Genomic DNA, 22,076 nt, shown 5'->3' on the forward strand with positions numbered 1-22,076 from the left:
CCTCTGCAGCCTGGATTCCTCTAGCTGCCTCTCCACCAGCTGGGTGAGGGTAGCCTGCTGGTCCTCCATCCGCTGCATGCGGGCATTCAGTTCGGCAATGGATGGGGTGGGCGACCTCATGGGACTCCCCAGTGAAGTGGGGCTGAACCCCAGCTCATGGAAGGAGCACAGGTCTTCCAATGTGGGCATCTCCCCCTGTGGCCCCGTTTCCGAGTGCTCTTGCGGGGCACTGTTATCACTGCAGGCCGCCCCCTCTGCAGTGCTGCTGCCTTCGGTGTTGTGTTGGGTGTCCATGATAGGTTCCCGTGGCACCTGTCTAGACTCAGCCAGTGTGGAGACGGTGGGGATGTCGGTGGTGGTGGTGTGCCGCACATCTGTAGTGGCTGGTAATGTGGCCAGAGGTGCAGAACTGCCGGCAGCATCCTCCTGTGTGGTGGCGGTGGCTAGTGTACTTGCCGATGCAGATTGGCTGGCCTGTTGTGCAGTATCACTGTCACTTGAAACGGCTGTGGGGACACAAAGGGCATGCAATTAGTGTTGTTGTGGTGGCAGATGGGTGCATCACATGCGTCATTGAGATTGTACATTGAATAGTGTTAGTCACATGCCATACGGATCATGATGGGTCCTTTGGCCCACACATGCACTGCCTGGGGGGGGGGTTGTTAATGGGTCCTTTGGCCCACACATGCACTGGCTGGGGTGGCGGGGTCGTTAATGGGTCCTTTGGCCCACACATGCACTGCCTGGGGGGGGTTGTTAATGGGTCCTTTGGCCCACACATGCACTGCCTGGGGGGGGGGGGTTGTTAATGGGTCCTTTGGCCCAGTACTCACAACTGCATATTTACATGTGGCATTAATGTTTGTGCACTTACCGGCATCTGCAGGTGGGCTCACTCCTGCCTCAGCCTGCCCGATCCCATGGATTCCCTCTAGGTGGAGGACGCTGCTGCAACGCTCCTCCCATGCTTGCAGCCTCAGTGGGGAAGGGGGTCCTCCGCCTGTCCCACTGCTGCGTTGGCGGTGCGTGGAAATGAGGTTGCGTACCCTCAGCCTCAGGTCGTCCCAACGCTTGTGGCAGTCCTTCACGCTCCTCACTGCCACGCCCACGGCGGTGCACTTGCGTGCAGCTTCGGCCCACACCTCCTTCCTCCGCTGCTGTGTGGCACGCCGTTGGTCGGCGCTGAACAGCATCTCAGCATTGTCCACAATGTGCTCCACCAAGACGGTTAGCTCCGCCTCGCTGAAGCGCTGTTTGCGCTGCCTCTGAGCAGGAATCCTGGCAGACATGCTGGTGGTCCCTTTTGGCTTCTCAGAGTTAGGATTGTGCTTGTGCTGGCTCTGGATGGCAATGGTTTGTGCTTTTATATGATGGCCGCCTCTCTGTTTCCTGTTTTGGCGATCATGGTATTTCCGGTTCCGTGTCCGTGGTGGCGGAGGCGGAAACGGGTTTAGCGCCACTTGTGGCTTCGTTATTTCCATTTCCGTGGGGTTTTCCGTGGCGGCGGTGACAACGTTTCCGAGTCCGTGTGGTGCGCGCGACCGACAGCGTGTAATCGGACGGTTTTTCCGCAACCTTGCGGACACGGAAACGTTTTTACCGCCGTCACAGATTTTGCACGGTCCCGGACTGGCAGGTTGTAATGAGGCCCAATTTCATTACAGAAGGCACGGGCGCTGAGAGATGGTGGGCTAACTGGGTGGTGAGGTAGCTACATGACCTACCTCCTTGCACTTGGGTCTTGGCTTACGTGCTGCTAAATGAAGCAAATGTTCCAGGCATCGTACACGCGTGCCAACCATATATATTAGTCCATATAACAAAAGACCTTATAGTTTGAAGACCAATCAGAAACTGTGTGTTTAATGTTTCTGAAATTACATGTTATTTAGAGGTAGGCATAAGTTGTCCACCTGATAACAGACAGCCAATAGCAGTCCTAGCTCCTATAGAAAAGTATACTTAGATGTCTCCCTTAACCAATCCCAACCCTCAGTAGGTTTTTATACTATTGCCACGTAGTATGACGTCACGCTGACAAATTATCACTATAAGAATTGTAGTTTATGTGGAGATCATTGAGAGACTGATCGTATGTTCATTGATGTTCGTTGTTGCCTCCCTGTTTTAGATAATTGTAAATAAAACAGTACTTTGCCATCTCCCTGAGTTGGGTCCGTTATTTGGATTCAGAATTACTCTGGTGTTATCCCATCCATTACATATGCACGTTTCTAAAGGGCCTTAATCTCACCAATAAATGAGCACATGTTTGCATACATGCTAACAGGCCCCTTTCCATCTAGGTGTTGCTAGATCAGCCCTGTTTTTTTCCTTTCTTTTTATTAGTACGCTTCCTTAGAGTGCGCTTCTGGTATTACTTTTCAAAATTTTTTAAATCAAACAGAGAAACATCTTTGATCGATTAAACACATCTTTGTTTTTTTAATTTCCTTTCAAACAGACTTATCTTCTTCAAATAATTATATCCATTCAGTCTCTCAACACGTGTTTCTCCACGTTTAACGCACGTGGTTCATCAGGAGAGTTTTCTATTTACAAAACAACAAAAAGAAAAACATTTTTTTCTTAGCTATATAAACTACAATGTATTGCTTGTATATAACAAATTTGGTGGTCGAGGCAAGCCACCAATATACATTTATCATACTCACCAGTTATTACAATTTTTTCTTTCCCTTTAGTTTAATAAACAATTGTCCTTTCTTAACTTTCAAACCAATTTTTTGGGATTCCTATAAAAACCAGAAGTAAAATAATATTTTTTAGGCTATGGTTAAGTTTAAGTAAACCTTATTTTTTCGGTGACATACAGTATCCCTTAGTTTACTCTCCTCACCTTATTTATCCCGGTACGATTGCCTTTAGTCCTTCTCAATCAATGTTATAATGAAAAGTGTTTTGAGTCCTCTTATTTATACTTGCGGGCCTGCTACGCGTGACATCATCACACCGCGCAACGCGATGGCGTCATGCGTTACGTTGCGTAAAGATGTCATGCGTTTTTTCTACGTCATCGGAGATCATTTTGTTGGTCGAAAAAACTGTTTTTTACTTAATCTCAAACTGGCTGGTCGAACTCGGGAACAAGGCTGTACAAAGATATGCAAGAATCGCACCAGCAGAGGAAGCGTGTTCGACCAGCCTGCGCCTGGAGGGCTCCTGCGGGACAGCCCCCGCACCCCAGTTCCTAGATCAAAGGAGAGCAGCCGGCACAGAAAACTCTCCTGATGAACCACGTGCGTTAAACGTGGAGAAACACGCGTTGAGAGACTGAATGGATATAATTATTTGAAGAAGATAATTCTGTTTGAAAGGAAATTAAAAAAACAAAGATGTGTTTAATCGATCAAAGATGTTTCTCTGTTTGATTTAAAAAATTTTGAAAAGGAATACCAGAAGCGCACTCTAAGGAAGCGTGCTAATAAAAAGAATAGTTTGTTCTATATTGCAGCAGCCGCAATATACACTTCAACAGGTGCAGCATCCAGGTAACAAACAAATCATTTATTACTGCACAGTTAGAAATCGCCAATTTAGGAAACCAAAGCCGCAAAGGACTGCAAAATTTATATAAAAATCCTGTTCATAGGCTTTCCAAAAGGCAGACTTCGTGCATAGAATCAATTGAACCCAAGAGAAAATTAGAACAAATCAAAAAAAGATAAAAAAAAGTAAAGATGTCGGATATATTCGAAAAAAGAGAGGCAGAAGCTGAAGAACTTTTCTTGAGACACAGACAGACACCTGGAGATGTACGTTCATCTCAGACATCGACGTCATTGAGAAATTTATTTGAAAGATTGGAAATGGTTTCGAAAAAAGAGTTAGCCAAGTGGTGGGAAATGAAAACTTTGAGAATGTATATGGATATGGAAAGAATTCCACGAGGACTAAGAATATGTATCTTTCCTTCCTTTGAAGATGAAGACATAGAAGATTTGAAGATTTGAAAAATTGGGAGGCTCTCCTCACAAAAACCTCTAAAGATATGATGGTTAGAATAATTAATCACTCATTAAGAATTCCCATCTGAGGAGCAGGTGAGTGCGCCAGCCCCCCGCGACCCCATTTCCGTGGGTTTTAGGGTTTTCTTGGAGCCCCAGGCCCCGCTTTGCCCAGTGTTTCCCTGCCTCCCCTTCCTGGTCCTCTGTCACCCTCCCGCCACCCAGCCCACCCCCCACCCCTGATTGGCTGCTGGCAAGTGGCTGCCTGGGTCTAGCAACCCGCTCGGTGCACCTGCTCCCCTTTCCCATCTGAGGAGCAGGTGAGTGCGCCAGCCCCCCGCGAACCCATTTCCGTGGTTTTTAGGGTTTTCTTGGAGCCCCAGGCCCTGCGTTGCCCAGTGTTTCCCTGCCTCCCCTTCCTCGTCCTCCGTCGCCCTCCCGCCTCCCAGCCCGCCCCCCACCCCTGATTGGCTGCTTGCAAGTGGCTGCCTGGGTCTAGCGACCCGCTTGGTGCACCTGCTCCCCTTTCCCATCTGAGAAGCAGGTGAGTGCGCCAGCCCCTCGTGACCCCATTTCCTTGGATTTTAGGGTTTTCTTGGAGCTCCAGGCCCCGCGTTGCCCAGTGTTTTCCTGCCTCCCCTTCCTGGTCCTCCGTCGCCCTCCCGCCTCCCAGCCCGTCCCCCACCCCTGATTAGCTGCTAGCAACTGGCTGCCTTGGTCTAGCGACCCACTCGGTGCACCTGCTCCCCTTTCCCATCTGAGGAGCAGGTGAGTGCGCCAGCCCCCCACGACCCCATTTCCGTGGGTTTTAGGGTTTTGTTGGAGCCCTAGGCCCCACATTGCCCAGTGTTTCCCTGCCTCCCCTTCCTGGTCCTCCGTCGCACTCCCGCCTCCCAGCCCGCCCCCCACCCCTGATTGGCTGCTGGCAAGTGGCTGCCTGGGTCTAGCGACCCACTCGGTGCACCTGCTCTCCTTTCCCATCTGAGGAGCAGGTGAGTGCGCCAGCCCCCCGCGACCCCATTTCCGTGGGTTTTAGGGTTTTCTTGACGACCCAGGCCCCGCGTTGCCCAGTGTTTCCCTGCCTCCCCTTCCTGGTCCTCTGTCGCCCTCCCGCCTCTCCGCCTGCCCCCCCACCCCTGATTGGCTGTTGGCAAGTGGTTGCCTGGGTCTAGTGACCCGCACGGTGCACCTGCTCCCCTTTCCCATCTGAGGAGCAGGTGAGTGCGCCAGCCCCCCGCTACCCCATTTCCGTGGGTTTTAGGGTTTTCTTGGAGCCCCAGGCCCCGCGTTGCCCAGTGTTTCCCTGCCTCCCCTTCCTGATCCTCCGTCGCCCTCCCGCCCCCATCCCTGATTGGCCCTCGTACTATCTAATCCAGACGATTACCGACCATCCCAGGGCAGCCCTCTGCCCGTGCAGCCCCTGCGGCTAAGGACCCGAGGCAAAGGACGACCCATACGGTAGACAGCTCCAGATCGTATCTGCAGGTATCCGCAGGAGAAGCAAGAAGCCAACAACAAGTAAGTGTGGCAAGGGCAGGGCCAGAAGCCACTATTTCAGGCCATACTACCCTACCACTCATCTAACAAAACATGTAAATTCATTACTCCTGCAGTATATTTGCATTTGGAAACTCTGTCCTAAACATGTGAAAGTTGCATTTAGAAGTGTACCCAAATAGCCAGTGTGTATATTTAGAAGTTGTGCCCAATAGCCTCTCTGAGAAAAGCTGCATTTAGAAGTTGTGCCCAATAGCATCTCTGAGAAAAGCTGCATTTCAAAGTTGTGCCCAATAGCCTCTCTGAGAAACGTTGTATCTAGAAGAATACCCAATAGCCAGTGTGTATATTTAGAAGTTGTGCCCAATAGCCGCTCTGAGAAAAGTTGCATTTAGAATTGTGCCCAATAACCTCTCTGAGGAAAGTTCCATTTAGAAGTGTACCCTATAGCCTATGTGTACATTTAGAAGCTATGCCCAATCGCCCCTCAGAGAAAAGCTGCATTTAAAAGTTGTGCCCAATAGCCTCCCTCAGGAAAGTTGCATTCAGAAGTGTACCCAATAGCCTATGTGTACATTTAGAAGCTGTGCCCAATAACCCCTCAGAGAAAAGCTGCATCTAGAAGTGTAGCCAATAACCTCTATGAGAAAAGTTGCATTTAGAAGTGTACCCAATAGCCAGTGTGTATATTTAGAAGTTGTGCCCAATAGCCTCTCTGAGAAAGTTGCATTTAGAAGTAGTGCCCAATAGCCAGTGTGTATATTTAGAAGTTGCATTCAGAAGCTGTGCCCAATAGCCGCTCTGAGAAAAGTTGCATTCAGAAGTGTACCCACTAGCCAATGTGTATATTTAGAAGTTCCATTTAGAAGCTGTGCCCAATAGCCTATGTGTATATTTAGAAGTTGTGCCCATTAGCCTCTCTGAGAAAGTTGCATTTAGAAGGTGTGCCCAATAGCCCCTCTAAGAAAAAGTTGCATTTAGAAGTATACCCAATAGCCAGTGTGTATATTTAGAAGTTGTGCCCAATAGCCTCTCTGAGAAAGTTGCATTTAGAAGTAGTGCCCAATAGCCAGTGTGTATATTTAGAAGTTGCATTCAGAAGCTGTGCCCAATAGCCGCTCTGAGAAAAGTTGCATTCAGAAGTGTACCCACTAGCCAATGTGTATATTTAGAAGTTCCATTTAGAAGCTGTGCCCAATAGCCTATGTGTATATTTAGAAGTTGTGCCCAATAGCCTCTCTGAGAAAGTTGCATTTAGAAGGTGTGCCCAATAGCTAGTGTGTATATTTAGAAGTTGTGCCCAATAGCCTCTCTGAGAAAAGCTGCATTTAGCCTCTCTGAGAAAAGTTGCATTTATAAGTTGTGCCCAATAGCCTCTCTGAGAAAAGCTGCATTTAGAAGTTGTGCCCAATAGCCTCTCTGAGAAAAGTTGCATTTAGAAGTTGTGCCCAATAGCCGCTCTGAGAAAAGTTGCATTTAGAAGTTGTGCCCAATAGCCAGTGTGTATATTTAGAGGTTGTGCCCAATAGCCTCTCTGAGAAAAAGTTGCATTTTAGAAGTGTACCCAATAGCCAGTGTGTATATTTAGAAGTTGTGCCCAATAGGCTCTCTGAGAAAAGCTGCATTTCGAAGTTGTGCCCAATAGCCTCTCTGAGAAAAGTTGCATTTAGACGTATACCCAATAGCCAGTGTGTATATTTAGAGGTTGTGCCCAATAGTCTCTCTGAGAAAAGTTGCATTTAGAAGTTGTGCCCAATAGCCTCTCTGAGAAACGTTGCATCTAGAAGTATACCCAATAGCCAGTGTGTATATTTAGAAGTTGTGCTCAATAGCCTCTCTGAGAAAGGTTGCATTTAGAATTGTGCCCAGTAACCTCTCTGAGGAAAGTTCCATTTAGAAGTGTACCCAATAGCCTATGTGTACATTTAGAATCTGTGCCCAATAACCCCTCAGAGAAAAGCTGCATTTAGAAGTGTACCCAATAACCTCTCTGAGAAAAGGTGCATTTAGAGGTGTACCCAATAGCCAGTGTGTATATTTAGAAGTTGTGCCCAATAGCCTCTCTGAGAAAGTTGCATTTAGAAGTTGTGCCCACTAGCCTCTCTGAGAAAAGTTGCATTTAGAAGTTGTGCCCAATAGCCTCTCTGAGAAAGTTGCATTTAGAAGTTGTGCCCAATAGCCTCTCTGAGAAAAGTTGCATTTAGAAGTTGTGCCCAATAGCCTCTCTGAGAAAAGTTGCATTTAGAAGTTGTGCCCACTAGCCTCTCTAGAAAAGTTGCATTTAGAAGTTGTGCCCAATAGCCTCTCTGAGAAAATCTGCATTTAGAAGTTGTGCCCAATAGTCTCTCTGAGAAAAGTTGCATTTAGAAGTTGTGCCCAATAGCCTCTCTGAGAAAAGTTGCATTTAGAAGTATACCCAATAGCCAGTGTGTATATTTAGAAGTTGTGCCCAATAGCCTCTCTGAGAAAAGTTGCATCTAGAATTGTACCCAATAACCAGTGTGTATATTTAGAAGTTGTGCCCATTAGCCTCTCTGAGAAAAAGTTGCATTTTAGAAGTGTATCCAATAGCCAGTGTGTATATTTAGAAGTTGTGCCCAATAGCCTCCCTGAGAAAGTTGCATTTAGAAGTAGTGCCCAATAGCCTCTCTGAGAAAAGTTGCATTTAGAAGTTGTGCCCACTAGCCTCTCTGAGAAAAGTTGCATTTAGAAGTTGTGCCCAATAGCCTCTCTGAGAAAGTTGCATTTAGAAGTTGTGCACAATAGCCTCTCTGAGAAATGTTGCATTTAGAAGTTTTGCCCACTAGCCTCTCTGAGAAAAGCTGCATTTAGAAGTTGTGCCCAATAGTCTCTCTGAGAAAAGTTGCATTTAGAAGTTGTGCCCAATAGCCTCTCTGAGAAAAGTTGCATCTATAATTGTACCCAATAACCAGTGTGTATATTTAGAATTTGTGCCCAATAGCCTCTCTGAGAAAAAGTTGCATTTTAGAAGTGTATCCAATAGCCAGTGTGTATATTTAGAAGTTGTGCCCAATAGCCTCTCTGAGAAAGGTTGCATTTAGAAGTGTACCCAATAACTTCTCTGAGGAAAGTTCCATTTAGAAGTGTACCCGATAGCCTATGTGTACATTTAGAAGCTATGCCCAATAACACCTCAGAGAAAAGCTGCATTTAGAAGTTGTGCCCAATAGCCTCCCTCAGGAAGAATTGCATTCAGAAGTGGACCCAATAGCCTATGGGTACATTTAGAAGCTGTGCCCAATAACCCCTCAGAGAAAAGCTGCATTTAGAAGTTGTGCCCAATATCCTCAATGAGAAAGTTGCATTTAGAAGTAATGCCTAATAGCCAGTGTGTATAATTAGAAGTTGTGCCCAATAGCCTCTCTGAGAAAGGTTGCATTTAGAAGTGTACCCACTAGCCAATGTGTATATTTTGAAGTTGCATTCAGAAGTTGTGCCCAATAGCCTCTCTGAGAAAAGTTGCATTTAGAAGTTGTGCCCAATAGCCTCTCTGAGAAAAGTTGCATTTAGAAGTATACCCAATAGCCAGTGTGTATATGTAGAAGTTGTGCCCAATAGCCTCTCTGAGAAAAGTTGCATTTAGAAGTGTACCCAATAACCAGTGTGTATATTTAGAAGTTGTGCCCAATAGCCTCTCTGAGAAAAAGTTGCATTTTAGAAGTGTATCCAATAGCCAGTGTGTATATTTAGAAGTTGCATTTAGAAGCTCTGCCCAATAGCCTATGTGTATATTTAGAAGTTGTGCGCAATATCCTCTCTGAGAAAGTTGCATTTAGAAGTGTACCCAATAACCTATGTGTGGATTTAGAAAATAAACAAAGTATCTGGAGCGTTTATAGTACAATCTGGAATGCAGAGAACGTTTCGAAAGAGCATATAACCCATCCTATCACACCACCACGCTTACTCTCTCCTTTACATCACCACTCAACTAGAACGCAGAGATACTATGACACCATTCGGTATAACTGTTCTCATACCAACATCGGCCGCTTACTCCACATCACTCTAAGTAAACACTGCTGGTTTCACACCCCCCAGCCAGGCGTTCTCCTCAGGCCTAACGCAGCCACATCCGTTCTGGATAAATACTGCCAGAACGAACACATTCTCCTGATCTCTCAACCACCACACCTATCGCTAAGAAGCAGCTATCACACGAATACCGCACGAGCTGCACACATATCCGGTGCTCACACGCACCTCTTTGACTCTCTCTACTCTTTCTACTGATCTGAACTTCGGTTCCCAAGGGCGTTCAACCTACCAGCGCCTTCAGACCATACCAATGGTATATAAGGCGCTATATAAGTGCAAAATAACATAACATAACATAACTAAGCGAAAGCTCATGAGAAAGCATTGGAAGAAATTAAAATTCTAAAAGAAGCAATTGAGAAATTAAACTTACCGGAGATAACGTTTAAAAATTATCAAATATTAGATGATTATTTAAATAAATTCACTGAGGAATTGAAATCCAAAAAACAAAAAGCATTTCTAAGAGACGAAATTGATTATAAAATTGGAAGAGTATACACATATCAGAGAAAATATGACATCAAAGGAAGAACTACTCCCATCTCTAAATCTTATTCTAAGGCAAAAAATGTGAACATACTATCTTCAACTACTCAATCTTCTGATACAGAAACGGTTAGTGAAGTAGAAAGAGAAATAGAACCAAGTACATCAGGTAAAACACGAGAATTCGATTTTTTAGAAGAATTTCGAAGGCACAAGTCGATCACGAAATCGAATTATCAACAAAGTACCATCAACACAAGGGACATAAGACCTGGCATAAACGAAGGTACATTAATCAGCGTATCAAAAACAAGAGAGGAAAAAGAGGAGGAACGCAAAAACAAAGGAAGCGGACAAGGGGGAATGCAAACCAGATCTCAATACAAGAGGATGAAGTAAATTTAGTCATGAATCTAACTGGACAAGAAGTCGATATAACAACTAATAAAGTACTGAATAAAGGATTAAATTTCAGTCCATCTAACAAAGCAGATTACTTCCACACTAATGTAGATCTATTCAAATTTTGCAGAAAATTAAAACTGAAAAAATACTTTGCCGAGTCAACATTTGAGAAACAAAAGAAGATGATTCAGGATATTTCACCGTTGTCAGTAGAAATTGTGGAAAAGACAATAAATATTATGAATCTCACAGAAGATAATTATACTACAGAAATGTTCCTAGGTGAACAGAACATTGATCCTTGTCTATCAGAAGAATCAAATTTAAAACTAAAATCTAAGTTCATTCCAAAAATGGCAGAAAACAACGCAATTGATGTCTTTCAAAAAATGGTGAGTGCAGATCTAAGACACAATTTTCTCAAAAATAAACAAACAAAAATGAAACACAATCTTTCATGAAAAGAATCGATGGCTATTGAGTCCCTATCAAAAAATACACAATGGATAATTAAGAGTGCAGATAAAGGAGGCAATATTGTTCTGATGCAAAGAAAAGACTACATTACAGAAGGTAACAGACAACTGAATGATAGGAATTGCTACTGTCCGCTACAGAAAAATCCAATGATGGACTTACAGTCGGAATGTCACAGTATGATAAAAAATTGGGAAGAAATCGGCTTACTCTCTGATGATGAATATCACTATCTGAACAACACTCATCCAATTATGCCAATTATATACTTTTTGCCAAAGATTCATAAAACATTTGAACAATTTCCAACATGTAGACCAATTATCAATGGCATAGGTTCATTAACAGAAAGAGTTTCCCAATATATAGATCTACATCTTCAACCTCTAACAACTAATTTGTCATCATACTTGAGAGACAGTAAACATGTCATCCAACAACTAGAAGAAATACCTTGGGAAGAAAATGTTCTTTTTGTAACCATGGACGTGGTATCATTATATACCAGCATTGAACATCTGAAAGGGCTTGAAACAACAGAGTTCTTCTTGAAAACAAGATCAATTTTGTTCTTTCAACAAAATTTAATGATTTTAGAAATGTTGAATTTTGCTTTAACAAACAACATCTTTTTGTTCAACAAACAAATTTACAGACAAGAACGAGGCACAGCAATGGGGGCCAAGTTTGCACCGTTTATGCTAATTTATTCATGGGACATTTTGAAATCAATCATGCATGGCAACATACAGCATTTACTAATGGATACATAACCTACTGGGGAAGATATATCGATGATATTCTTATGATATGGAATGGAAACAAAAAAGAACTTTTCGATTACATCAGATATTTAAATGTGAATGAATATATCAAATTCACTGAAAAAATAAGCTCTGAGAAAATTGAATTTTTGGATTTGCTAATTTACACAGATGGGGAAAAGATCCTAACAGATCTATGCATAAAGCCAACTTCAGTCAATAAAGTTCTACATGCTGAAAGCAATCACACCAAGCATATAATTAAAAATATACCATATGGTGAAATTCTGAGAACAAAACGTAATTGTAGTTCAAATTAAAAATATGAGAATCATGTCAAATTGCTTAAAGAAAAATTCATCCAGAGAGGTTACAAAAATCAAGATGTAGACAAAGCTATCTATAAAGCAGAAAAAGTACCTAGAACTGAATTACTAAAAGAAAAACAGAAAATGGTGAAGAAAAATGAAAAAAAGGTAGACGTCATAACGACTTTTAATAGTGAAGCTCACCTTTTGAAAAAATCTTTGAAAAAACATTGGAACATTTTGCAAAGCGATGAAATGTTGAAAGAGTACATAGAAGCAAAACCTAGGATAATTTACAGAAGGGCACCGACAATAAAGCAAAAAATCAGTCCAAGTCATATGAAAGAAGAAAAAATCGAAGTGTTAAGTCAATTTTTACAAGTACCAGCACCAACAGGAACTCATAAGTGTGGAAGTTGTGGAATCCGTGACCAAATGGAAAGTGGTGTAAAAGAGATTAGGCTACCAAATGGAAAAATTCACAAATTGAAGCAATTTATTAATTGTAACACTAAATATGTGATTTATACAATTACATATATATGTAATAAGAAATATGTTGGAAGCACCATTAGAGTATTGAAAATTAGATTACAAGAACACATTAGAGCCATCAAAAATAAGGACACAAGATATCCTATGGCAACTCATTTTGACCAAGAACATAAAGCAACGGATATTAAGGGTATCAAGTTTTTGGGCATAGAAAAAATTGAAAGCATGGAAAGAGGAGGTAACAGAGAATTGCAATTGAGGAGAAGGGAAGCGAAATGGATCTGTATTCTGGATACTTGCAATACAGGACTAAATTCAGATAATGAAATGAATTATTGGTTGTAATGATTTGTTTTTTTTGTTTTTTTTTTAAAATTTTGTGAATGTTTATTTTATTCTATAATAACTGCAGATATAGTGAAAAGTAAAATTGGAACTCACTTGTGATAAAATGCTAAGATCTTGAATCAGTCAGTTTGAGATTAAGTAAAAAACATAGTTTTTTCGACCAACAAAATGATCTCCGATTACGTAGAAAAAACGCGTGACATCTTTACGCAACGTAACGCATGACGCCATCGCGTTGCGCGGTGTGATGATGTCACGCCTAGCGGGCCCGCAAGTATAAATAAGAGGACTCAAAACACTTTTCATTATAACATGGATTGAGAAGGACTGAAGGCAATCGTACCGGGATAAATAAGGTGAGGAGAGTAAACTAAGGGATACTGTATGTCACCGAAAAAATAAGGTTTACTTCAACTTAACCATAGCCTAAAAAATATTATTTTACTTCTGGTTTTTATAGGAATCCCAAAAAATTGGTTTGAAAGTTAAGAAAGGACAATTGTTTATTAAACTAAAGGGAAAGAAAAAATTGTAATAACTGGTGAGTATGATAAATGTATATTGGTGGCTTGCCTCGACCACCAAATTTGTCATATACAAACAATACATTGTAGTTTATATAGCTAAGAAAAAAATGTTTTTCTTTTTGTTGTTTTGTAAATAGAAAACTCTCCTGATGAACCACGTGCGTTAAACGTGGAGAAACACGTGTTGAGAGACTGAATGGATATAATTATTTGAAGAAGATAATTCTGTTTGAAAGGAAATTAAAAAAACAAAGATGTGTTTAATCGATCAAAGATGTTTCTCTGTTTGATTTAAAAAATTTTGAAAAGGAATACCAGAAGCGCACTCTAAGGAAGCGTGCTAATAAAAAGAATAGTTTGTTCTATATTGCAGCAGCCGCAATATACACTTCAACAGGTGCAGCATCCAAGTAACAAACAAATCATTTATTACTGCACAGTTAGAAATCGCCAATTTAGGAAACCAAAGCCGCAAAGGACTGCAAAATTTATATAGAAATCCTGTTTTTTTCCTTTGCATTCTGGGACTTGAAGTTCTGGATTTCTCCATCAAATAGCTATGGCTAAAAGTCTCACAATGTAATTAAAAAACAAAATAAAAACAGGACTAACTACAATCTCCTGAATAGAATGCTGCATGTGGGCCTCTACATGATGTTATGTTGCTTGATGTTTGTGTAGCACCTACTGTCATTGATATGGTCTCAAAGTGCTGGTATACCGAGTTGCTGGCTCTGCTCGTGTTGGGCATAAGAACCGGGCCAGACCCCCAGGCCCTAAGATCCAGGTCAGACTGCCGGTCTGGCTCAGTTGTCCCCCTGAACTCTCCGGCACCCCCACCTCTAAATGGGGGCAACATTCATACTCAAATACTTTAAAAATGTACCAACAACCACAGCAGAAAGGAGGTGGTTTGGAGAGAAACCAGAAGATTTCAGGTTTCAGGGATGTTAGCAAAGATATTGCAGTGACGGGAAGCAACAGCTACGCACAAACATCGAGTCAATATGGCGAGCACATTGAGTCAAAATGGCAAGCACATCGAGACACAATAGTGAGCACATTGAGTCACAATGGTGAGCACACCGAGTCACAATGGCGAGCAGTAATAGACCAATTGTAAAAAGTTGAACTGCGCCACATCAAAGAAAATCCAAAAGGTACAGTTGTACTGTATTTTAATTTGTGTTCTGTACCGCCTGACACGTGTTTCGAGCGTAGCTCTTCCTCTGAGGCTGTGCCAATCTAATCAGTTTTGTTTATAAGATGCATTGATATATACATTGCCATTCACAGTATATAGTCCAGATCGAGGGGTCATTAGAGGTTGTGTCGCATATATACGATAAGTTAAACAACAAAGTTCTACATCATTGATGTCAACATTATGTAAAATCCATAGCATTGCATGCTAGCATAATAGATAATATGAGCCAATTATTGTGTAAATCAGTTACCATTCCAGTTAGTGGCATCAAGGCAATCCCAGATTCTGGAAAATAATTATAAAAAAAAAACAACTCTTAGCCAAGGAGGTGGATAGACAACCGTGGGCAGATCTGTGACAGTTCCGAAATTAACAAAATTATATTATAGGGGCACAATAAAGAGGCATATTTACCAAAGACTCTTGTCAAATCTGATACTCTGCACAATAAATAATCACAAACAGTGTGAGTAATAATTTAGCACCATCCAAAGGTTAGGTTGTCATTCTTGCTATCATCTACATCTTACTCAAGTGCACTTATCAATTAGGTGAAGTAAACAATATATACATTCCTAGTCTGGAATCTAAGTCATAAATCAGGCAATCAGATTACACCAACTATAGAGAAGAATTGCCATATGTTTAAAAAACCAAAAAGATATTATTGTTTTACCTTAATTAAGGTTGTGATTGCAGATGCACAATAATAAAAACTTCAGCGTGTCCAAAATGCGGCCGTAATTGAAAGGGATTAGAATCAACAATTCCAATAAGGATTCCGCAGAATTGAGTTAGCCAGTCCGACAATTCCAATTGAAAAAAGGGGGAAAAGTAACAAGCAAGCCTGAATTAGAATGGAGGTCTCAATTAATCAAACTGGCGCTCATTACGTAATGTCAGGGACCGTATGTATTTGTGCAGACGTCTCGCTTACCTGCCTTCCGGCATACGAATGATTCAAGGGAGAGTGCGTGAGCGCATGACCCAATGATTATAATGCATTGCTATACCATGAGCTGCTGTCGTGTAGATCTCAGGTCCAGCGCAGAAGCAGCACAAACTCCTACCTCCCCTTAAAGGAATGGTTCGTCAAAATTTTGTATTGCCCCTACGGGTCGGCCATGTGATTTTAAGCCTAAATCGCTCGATTTTAGAAAAATTTCCTATTGACCTTACCCGAGTTTTCGTCCATTAAACGCATGCGAAAACAGGCATCAGGGAGCTGAGCTGCCATTTTGTGATAATCCTATCATTTTCCCCCATCGCCCTGGCTGACCTGCTTTTTGCGGCACTAAATCATATCCCCCGCTCCTGACATTATCAAAACATTCATATTCCCCGCCTCTCTCCGTGACCTTTCTGTGTTGCATAGGCAAACGCACCCAGTCGTCTTCTACGCGACTTCACACAGAACCCGGAAACCAACACAGATCAGCTCACAACACAGCGCGCCACAATTCGGAATATGAAACTGAACTTTAAAATCAAACATCAACACAGTAAATTTGGTAAAGTACATTTATTTGACATTAAATGTTTATAGAATATTCAGCAATTGCCATATGAACTCTGAAAGTCATTTATTTTCTTTTATCTCTATCCGCAAATCCGTAAAAGTTTATCGTGAGTCACGCTCTGTTCCTTTATGGTACACAGGGTATTGGTTTTCGTTCAAAGAAGCACTTTTGTCGCACGTTGAACAGCAAGGTTGTTCCATCAAGTAGGCACCAGGCCAGCGTAAAGGTTGATCTGTTGCTTCTAGCCGCTAGTACCGCGTAAGGGCATATGGGCCCTTGGCGATCGTCCCATAAGATCATCAGAATGGTGCAGTTGTTTACATTAAGCTGCAGCTGGCGGTTGAAAAAACCATCTGCCGGTGTTTGAAACTGGTGGCAGTGGCAAAAGGGAAGTATATACCTGTTTTGAAAACATAAAATGTATAATTAGTCTCGCCAGCCGATCTTTATTAATATTATTCATTTTATTTATTACGGCCGAGCTGAAACTATTTGCTTTCAAGGATAGTGCAATGGAGTATGTTCGGCTCTAAAATCAATGTGAAAACTAACAAAATAAATCGAGGTTAGTACACAATGAGAAACAACATTTTGTCTACATGCGTGTGGAATGTGGACCTGCATGCCCATGTGCCCGCTACAAGGACGATCCCACAAACGTTTTCAAAGCTCTTCATTCATTCATTTATTCATGCATCCATTCATTAATTCTTCATTCCGGTATAAAAGCGTCTAAAGAGTTACTTACATTATATTTGCAATTTCCATTGTGTCTCTGCGTAATGCAGTCCGTAAATCCCACTGTGCTTTTGACAACGATTTTTCGTATACTGAACTAACATGAAACTCAGTCTAGTTTAAGAATTTTCTGCCTTATCGTCTCTTACATTATTGCACCCCCCACACCACCTTCAAATGAATTTCTTTCGGCATGGTCCCTGTCTCTCAAGGTCAAAAAACAATAGAACCTTATACTGCCAGTGCGAGTTGTGGGCCTCTTCAGGGCGCGAGCTGAAAATCAAAGCCGCTGACCTTCGCTAGAAATGAGCATACATTCTTTCTTTGCAACATCCCATAGTAAAGCCATCTGTGAGAACTTGAAGGTTCAAATCCATCTATGTACTGCGCCTCAATGTGCAAATGCGAACTGGCTTCTCTCCCATCTGCAACGGCTCGCTTGGTGCGTTCTAAGGCCCCCAATTTTGTCCTCGCTGTCTGCAAGCTTTGAAGCCCTAAAGAACCATAACTATTGAGACTTTAAATTTTTTGGGGAAGGTCAGGGAAAGTATAAAGTACCCGAGGAGTTGAGTTGAAAGTGAGATTTATTGTTTGTTTGTTTTATTATTTGCAATACGCAAGCCTCCCCTCGGTTAACAGTGCCCAGCATTTAGAAGAGATTTCGAAAATTAGTTACATCAACAAAAATATATACATACACATATAGACAAGGTCAGCAATATGAGGTGAATAGAGAGAGAATTCAAAGATGACACCCAGGTTGTTCGGCACCCAGGATGGTGAAGGTAGGGGTTAGGGTTAGCGTACTTTGTATGCACACTGTACAATAACATTTATTTACAAAAAGACAATCGTATTACAATTATTTAAACCAGGATTTGTACTTCACAACCAGCTCTCCTTTGGGTGGACATGGCACAGTGGCAATGTTGGGTGTCAATGGATCAGTGCTCTGCACAGAAACGTTCAAGATTCCATATCTGTGCTTCTCTAATACAGCAACAATAAGGCTTTTGACAAAGTCGAACTCCATTTCCTCATAGACTGGTTTGATCACCCATTGCTTACTTCTTTTTGAAAAGGCCTTAGTGTAGCGAGGCATCCTTACATTAACCGTAGTCCTAGATTGTTCACGGCCGAGATTCTCGTTATGGGCCAAGACGGCAAGTAGAGTCCTAGGTCTCATGCCCTGTATGCTGAAATGCAAGCGCTTTGGCCTGTACTTTAGGCACATATTGTGGAACACCTCCAAACCTCCTGTATGACAGAATTCTGTCAGTCCCCTCAAATCTCTTGATAGAGTTTTATAGAAAACAATCTTCTCAATGGCTTTGTGTGTCGGTGAAAATAGATTCAACCACTTCTTCTTCCGTGCCTCCACTGGGGACAAAGGGCCATGTTCACATTGGTGGAAATGTAGGTTTTCTAACCAGCAGTGCACATTGGTACAGTGGTGCATCAGTGACCGCCATTTTTCAAGTAGTATTTCCACTGACCCTTCACAAGTTTTGGAGCTCCACCAAAGATGGTTGCTGATAGACTGGGACCACTCTGAAATACTTTCCAAACCTTTTTTTTTCCTGCAGCCGAGATTTTCTTATTGATTGATTTATCAAGATGCCATACGTCAAATTGATGCTTAATATGTGGGAACTGCTCTCTCATTGTCTTGGCAATTGAAACGTGTCTATCCGTGGCTATGAGGTCGATGTGCATTCCCCTCAATTGTAGATATTCCACTGATTTTATAAATCCTAGTTTCTCCATGGCCACTGAGGATGTACATTGTGCTACCTGCACGACCACCGAACTCACAATTTTCTTACTATCCATGTCCTGAAAGTGGTAGGTGCAGTACTTGGCAGAAAATGTAGGGCTGTCGCACTGTCCATCGCCAGCTAGCCTGAATCGTTTGCCTTCGAATGTACTTGCTAGAGACAATTGTTCAATTTTACAAGCATCACTAATGGCCGGAAACAGATAATCATGTTGGTATTTGTAGTACAGCGCTTTTGAAATGAAATGGAGTCCCACAAACTGAAAAAAAGACTCTAAGTTTCTAAAAATGGAGCCACTAAAAAGTGATGCAGCTGCACACAGTTAGATTGCCTGCTGGCAGTTTCCCCAGCATCGGTTGTGCAGACCATGAGAACGTATGATGTAATCTACAGGGGGCATGTATTGTGACGTTACTGCCTTGTTTTTGACGAGTCACATGAATCAATGGCTTCCCACATTCTTTCCCTCTGACGGAATTCCCACATTTCAGCATACTTATAATATACATCAAACAACTGTCGAATACTATGTATTTGCCCTCTTTCATTAGACTGTCATCCGTTGTCACACTTGTTTCGGACTGCATCGTTGAGGACATTTCACCACAACTGAAAGAAATATCGCCGATATCAGGTTCTGATGCGTCGGTGAATGCTGCTGCTGGTTCATTCTCTGTCATTTCAACATCTGCTACCTCAACATTGATGGGAGAACACAACAATGTCGACAGCTTTTTTGGTGGCAATTTTTTGGCGGGTGTAGATTGTGTGAATTGATCTGCGACTACTTCAGAGCTATCTTCAATACATCCAGTATCATGTTATTGCGGTGGTGCGGTCGTACTGTAGCAATTGTCCAATACAACTTTGCTGGATTCTCCGGACACATTAATTTCATGTTCTGGCCATTGGACATGAGCATCCCGAGTCTCAACACGCTGCGTCGGAATTAATAGTTCCTGCATAGTGTAAATGGTCTGGCAAGCAACATCTCTCATTCGCTTCACTGTCTGTGTATGTATAGTTCGTAGACCCATAGGTAACTAGAGGACAGATTGGAAAAGGGATGTTCAGTTTAAACACAAGATAACGTATAGTACAATTGACTTGAAAAAAACATAAAATAGTCCCCAGCACAAAAAAATGTATAAAGTTATGAACTGTTTGTAACTAACCTTATTTTTGTTTCTTTTCTTTGCAACTTTTTTGACTCGACCTTCAACATCTGCACGCTGTTGCTCCGATACGTATCCGCATGTCTCCCCTTCCTCTTGCGCTGCACCGACTATATTTTCTGTATCCGCATAGATAGCACGGAATGAGGCTCCATCGACTCCCTGAAACATAGTATTTTCATTACTGTGTATCAAAATATTGTTAGCATAAAACACATGTGAGGACGAACACACAGGTACATCTCAATAGCTCAACACGAATTAAATATTGTGTAGAACAATCAAACGACAAGTATTCGAGCTCTGATGACCTAGTTCCATGGAACTGTCAGTATCCATACCTCTGGCTCTGCATGGACTGCCATGAATGATTGTATTGGAGAGGAGGCATCAGCAACTCCCTGAAACACAGTACTTGCGTTAGTATTGTTTTCAATATTGTAAACATAACACACACTTGGGGTCGACGGCACAGGTACATATAAAGAGATAACCACAAATGTTGCATTGTCTAAAAGAATCAAGGAATATTTAAATATGATCAGATTTAATCGACTTATTTCTACGATTTCTTTACATCTGCATCATCTAAATGGGATCTTGTGATTGTAGTGGAAGCTCCATCGTCTCCCTGAAACACAGTACTTGCGTTAATAGGGAAGAAAGTATAGCAAATGGAATCACGTTATATGATCACGCGCGATGGAGCTGTCAGTATCCATACCTCGTGCTGCTGAAGAATATCTAGGGCTGTTGTCAATGTGGTGCGCACTTCCGAAAGCTGTTGCGCCGATTCGTATACGCATGGTCCCGCTTCCACCGGAATTACTTGAATGTCAGGCTCCGCATCAAGTGCGTGGGTTGACAATTCAACAACTGCCTGAAACATAGTATTTGCATTAGTAAGGATTACAATATTGAAAACACAACAGACGCTTGCGGTCGACCGCACAGGTACATATCAATGGCTAACCACAAATGAAACATGGTGTAGAACAATCAAACGACAAGTGTTCCAGTCCTGATGAACATGGTCGATTGAGCTGTCACTATCCATACCTCGTGCTGCTGAAGAACATCTAGGGCTGTTGTCAATGTGGTGGACGCTTCAGCATCTCCCTGAAAGACAGTACTTGCATTAGTATGGATAACACTAATTATAACTGAAAACAAACACCAGGGGACAACAACTAAGGTGTATATCAATTGGAAAGCACCAACCAAATAATTGGTAAAATAATCACACGAAACATACAAACTCTTACTTGACATGCATAAAACAAGTCTGTAGCGGAATAGCCAAGTATGATTACCTGATACGCGCTAGAAGTGGTTGATAACTGCGAGCACGTGACGGAAGTAGAATGTTCTTGCTTCAGATTCAAGGGATAGTCAAGAAGTTGTAAAGGTAAATTGTTTGATAATGAAAAGCCAACCTTTAAAATTGCCAAGTAAGGAGACAGAATACTTGAGTAATGCGCAATATAGCACAGTTCCCTGTGCCAATATATAGATTTCTGTTTGTGGGTTATGAAATCTAAAAATGATATATTGATAAATGTCATTATTCAAAAAGCTACACACGCATATCAATGTCGAAAGTATTACAAATTTGAAACAACACCTAAAATATCAATGAATCCATTCGGCTACCTACACACTACCGCAAGGCATAAAGCTAAAAACTGACACTTTACTCACCAGTGGCGGAATGTGGACGAATAGAGTGGGAATAGCGTTTGCAAGCAGTTTTCGTGTCGCTCGCCGTTTATTCTTCTTTGTTACCCAATTTTATTTATTTATTTATTTATGTATTTTATTTTATTTATTTGTATTTGTATAGCACACATCTGCCCAGGGGCATCGTGGCGCTGAAAGCATTCTTACCTGTTACAGGCAAACATGGTATAGATATAGATACAGTGCTGAACATATATGCATGTTTATATACAGTTGTGCTTATTTACATACAGTTGTGAAAAAACAGTTAGGAAGATGGGGTGGGGTTACTTAAACAGCGTGGTTTTGAGTAGTCTGCGGAAGACATGGTAAGAGTTTTCGTTCCTAAGCGCTGTGGGCATGTTTGTGAATACCCAAGATGTGGTGTACATGTTCGAGGGAAAGTGCCGGCTGCAGATGCAGTATCGATCACCCCTCTTGTCCTCAAAGACTTATTGGACTCTACTTTCCAGCTCATCCAGTGGATATCCGCAATGTCTGACCCATTCTCTTATTCAATCAACAGTTTTCGGGAATACATGCATTGTAGTGCCTTTAGATTTAGCATGGGTCTTCGAAGGGCAACCGCTAATCGAACA

Source organism: Ambystoma mexicanum, chromosome 8 (assembly GCF_040938575.1).
Source record: "Ambystoma mexicanum isolate Mex_15411 chromosome 8, UKY_AmexF1_1, whole genome shotgun sequence".
NCBI classification, from domain to species: domain Eukaryota; kingdom Metazoa; phylum Chordata; class Amphibia; order Caudata; family Ambystomatidae; genus Ambystoma; species Ambystoma mexicanum.